At 30.6% G+C, this 5,000-nt stretch overlaps 1 protein-coding gene across 2 annotated transcripts in view; it reads left to right on the top strand.

Moving 5' to 3' along the window:
- LOC136832671 (neuronal acetylcholine receptor subunit alpha-10-like) overlaps nt 1-5,000 on the top strand; it is a 415,833-nt gene that overhangs the window by 112,771 nt on the left and 298,062 nt on the right. The window lies entirely within an intron of this gene.

Here is a 5,000-nt window from a genome sequence, read left to right as displayed (position 1 = left end):
TTTCCGTAAGGTAATCATCTTTATTTGGGTTAAAATAAATAATTAATTTTACCACACCTTCTTCACTGAAATCCTTTTTGTTCCTGTCAGGATCTACGAGTGTGTATATGTATATATTTATATATATATATATATATATGTATATATATATATATATATATATATATATATATATATATATATATATATATATATAAAAAGAAATGCGTTTTATATATATAAAAATATAAAATATATATATATATTATTATGTGTAAGTGTACAAAAAAAACACACACACACATGTAAAAGTTGTATTTGTCTATATAAGATATATATTCAGATTATATAAGAAAAAGAGAAGTATTTTATAGTTATAATATATATGGACTATATATTTTATATAGTGAATGTAGGATACAAACAGATATTTGGCATCTGCAGAAGAATGTACTTGTAATAACTATGTGAGCACTGATCATGAAGTAGAAAAAGTCTGTAACACCAGAGAAACTAAAAAAAATGCGTTTTATAATGTTTCTTTTTAAATCAAAAACTAGATGTTCTTGTTTTGTAAAAATCTAAATATTAACATGTACTGTCTTTGTCAATAAGATTATGTAGGATAAGTGGTTGTCCGTAGGATACTTAAAAAAAACTTGAAAGTTAGGCCACATGTAAAAGTTGTAGTTTGTCTACATTCAAGATCAGACACAATATTCAGATTAGACACTACAAGGAAATTTCTAAGAAAAAGAGAAGTAGAAGTTTTAAACTAGTTTACACTAATTATTAGGAAAAATTCATGGACTTTATTAAAAATTCATTTTTCACTATATTTTACACTTTTCAAGTGGTTGTTTCCAGTGAATGTCTTTGGAAATTTGGGCTTAAACAGATATTTGGCATCTGCAGACCGGACTCCTCTAGTGTTCCTTGAGTTTTGTGAACAGGAAAAAATTGAAGGAGCAAGATAGTATAAGGAGGATGTGGAAGCATAAGAGCACTTATGAATGTCATAGAAACAAAATTCTGTAGAAAATGCAGTCTGTAAAACCCAGAATTGAAAAATTCAAAAAAAAACACTGTTGTTGGGCAGATGTTTCTTTTGCAGCTAACCTCTCAAACTTTTTTTTTTTTTCTTTGATGACAGTTTGTCTGCAGACGCTCTGATTAACTTTGATTCAATTACACACTAAAATGTACCTGATCTGTTGTACAGAACCTATTTAAAGGTTTTTTTACTAAACCAAGATTTTCATTTAAAATTGAAAACGGCCATGAAACCCACTGTAGCTCTTTCGATAGTAAGTAGACGAACTATCCACTGATTCTGGTAATTACTCGATTGTCTTCCCTCTCTTGTTGTCTTTGAGGTCCTCCTGACCATCCTTAAATCGTTTTATCCAATCATAAACAACTGGATGGAGAAAATGACATAAACTTGAGGCCAACAATTCAGTTTCAAATGATCTGCTGATGTTAATCTCAAAATTTTTATTTTCCATAGTAATTCTTCAGCAGATGTTCTAGCAAGAGATGAAAAAAACGCTATATATACATATAATATATATTTGGGTTGTTTCATAAATATCATTCATTTTTTCCCTGAACTATTATATATATATATATATATATATATATATATATATATATATATGTGTGTGTGTGTGTGTGTGTGTGTGTGTGTGTGTGTGACGATAAAAAGGCCTATAAAACACTATTTGAACGTTGCAACCATATATTTCGGGCACTTCCTTCTGTGCCCCTGTTCACTGGTAAAATATGGCGTGAACAGGGGCACAGAAGTAAGTGCCTGAAATATATGGTTGCAACGTCCAAATAGTGTTTTATGGGCCTTTTTATCTTCATATTATACTGTAGTATTACAATAAAAGACATTCATATATATATATATATATATATATATATATATATATATATATATATATATATATATATATATATATATATGTGTGTGTGTGTGTGTGTGTGTATGAATGTATGCATACATATACACATATGCATATAATATACAACACACACACACACACATATCATACATACATACATACATACATATATATATATATATATATATATATATATATATATATATATATATATATATATATATATATATATATATATATATGTATATAGACTGATATATATATATATATATATACAGTATATATATATATATATATATATATATATATATATATATATATATATATATATATATATATATATATATATATATATATATATATATATTTGTGTTTGTGTGTATGTGCGTGCTGATGTGTGTGTTTGCGTGTGCGTAAGCGCGCGTACGTGTGTGAATGAAAAAGTCAGCTCCTCTCCACATACAAACTCTTGTATTTTCACGAACGCATGCACGTATGTCTAGACGTGAACACGTCCGAATCCGGTCATTTTCCAGTCCATTCCTTGAGAGACGGGCAGTCCCTGGCATATCCTTTGTAATGGATCGCGAATGAAATCGGACGCATATCACCGCACCGTGAGAGATTCCGCGAAGAGCGATTCATTCCGGTTATTGAATCCTCGAGCAGTGCTTGCAAGTGGGTGATTGTTAACCGTGGGTTATTGCAAGCACAATAGGCGCTGTTTCAAAGGGTCCTTGGCGGCCGAAAGTCATACCGAAGTCTGGATCACTGCGACGTTTCGAATAACAGATTTTGCTGTTGTGGACTTGAGTTGTGATGCCTTTTATTTCTGAGAGAGATTTAGACTCGTAGTTTGCAATAACGTACATGACTGCAGTATGGGTTGGAGAAGTATTCCGCCTGCAATATTGAGTTTACGGAATGGCAGGTATTTCATATATATATATATATATATATATATATATATATATATATATATATATATATATATATATGTGTGTGTGTGTGTGTGTGTATAAATACAAAGAGAGAGAGAGAGAGAGAGAGAGAGAGAGAGAGAGACAGACAGACAGACATATTTAAACAGACACATTGATAAAATTTATTATATATATGTGTGTGTGTGTTTGTATATATATATATATATATATATATATATATATATATATATATATATATATATATATATATATATATATATATAGATAGATGAGTAACACCAAGTACTGGTTAAACAAAGGGAAACAATTTGAGCTAGAAACTAACAATCAAAGATTACATCAAAGCAAAGAACATTTGTATTACATGAGATGATAGACAAAGAATGCGATTTCGAACTGCAGGCAAACAAATATTTATTTATCTTATTGATAAGTGCTTATCAGTTTTAAACAATTATATCTACCTTCGTCCTTGTTTTCTCTCTCTCTCTCTCTCTCTCTCCTTGGCTTTTGTTGCTCATGATTTTCTATTTGTATTGTATTACACCTGAAGAGGGGACTAGTTAGTGTTTATACTGTTATGTATTTCCTATATACATTTTTTAGACTATAAGGAGACCTTTTCTTATGTTAATAATTATTACAGTGGCAGCGTACCGAGTCAAATTATACGTTTATCTTGATAGAAGATGAGGGCGAACTCAGAATTTTAATTATAGAGAGATGTTGCATATGTATCCTCTTCTGCTTTTGTCAGACATGGCGCAAATCCTAGTCTGTCTGTAAATTGGAACTTAAGGAAAAGACCCTTGTTGTCGCATTACCGAAGGTGCTAGATAATCCCAAAGAGAGGGGAAAGCTTTTTAGAAATACTCTAACAGCATTTTTCTTGTCAGAAAAACCAATACAATAATTTTTTTTTTGTCCAGAATTTTTTACCCCACATCCAACAGAATCTAAGCAAAGGCTGCTGGCCAGACTGTCTGCTCCCATCACCAGAACGAGCGTCGATTCTGTTTCCTGTCTTCTTTTTTCCTGCGTGATTGGGACAGATAACTGCATTCCCAGCCGATGTAAGTGCTAAGAGGAAATGCTTTTGACAATCAATTACCGACCTAGAAAGAACGGGTTTTTTTTATCGATTCCAAACAGGGGAGAAGCTGCACACCTACGGAATGGAGAGGGAAAAGAAGGAAAAGGGTTGACACGTGTTCCATTCCATATCCGAATACGATATAGTTGTTGTTCTCCTGTGGGCAGATAAGTGTAGAGTGAAAAAGAGTAAAGAAAATAAAAAAAGTTAAGAATTTTTCAAAAGAACCATACTAGCCATTTTTTACTATATGTTACCCTCTTCTTCTACGCAAGGGAATGCTGCGTTTCCTTTGCAATTTAATGGAGTTACAGGAGCTATACAGTAATTTTGTTTCGAGTGAGTCAATGTTTGGCAAATTTAAATAATGATAACTATACTATAATTCTCAGAAGTTTTAATAAAAACTAGTTTTCCTCAGCATGAAGTAATTATAGAGAACCTAATCCTCAGGATTTAAGTACTTATAATAACCTTACACAGAAAGTACTGCCGAATTACGTATGTAACTGTATATAACATAAAATTTTCTTTCAGCTCAACGTGCTTCTATGCAAATATATCAGAAACTAGTGACGCTTTGTGTTCGGAAAACAGTCAAAACGTCTGGAAAGATAGATAGGTAATGGAAGTGGTTAGCCTGAGCGATGGCACCTTGCACGAATATCATATAAAAAAAATAATTCAAATGAAAGAAATGAATTACAAAGATAATCTAACATCAAAGAGTTTTCTTTTTTAGGGTAGCAATATATATGTGTGTATATATATATATATATATATATATATATACATGTATATATATATATATATATATATACTGTATATATATATATATATATATATATATATATATATATATATATATATATATATATATATATATATATATATATCGCTCATTTGTCAGAAGAGTTACATAACTCAAAAATTGCTGTTTTCCAGGAGAAGCAATTTAAAGTTTAAAACTCTCTACACTCTCTATAGTGTCATAGTGACATGTCATGCCCTATAGCGGTTCGTATTACAAACACAAATAAGACGTTTTTACCACAATATGGAACAAAGAAC

This window comes from Macrobrachium rosenbergii, chromosome 4 (assembly GCF_040412425.1).
Source record: "Macrobrachium rosenbergii isolate ZJJX-2024 chromosome 4, ASM4041242v1, whole genome shotgun sequence".
Taxonomy (NCBI): domain Eukaryota; kingdom Metazoa; phylum Arthropoda; class Malacostraca; order Decapoda; family Palaemonidae; genus Macrobrachium; species Macrobrachium rosenbergii.
This window is presented reverse-complemented; position numbering and strand designations above follow the sequence as displayed.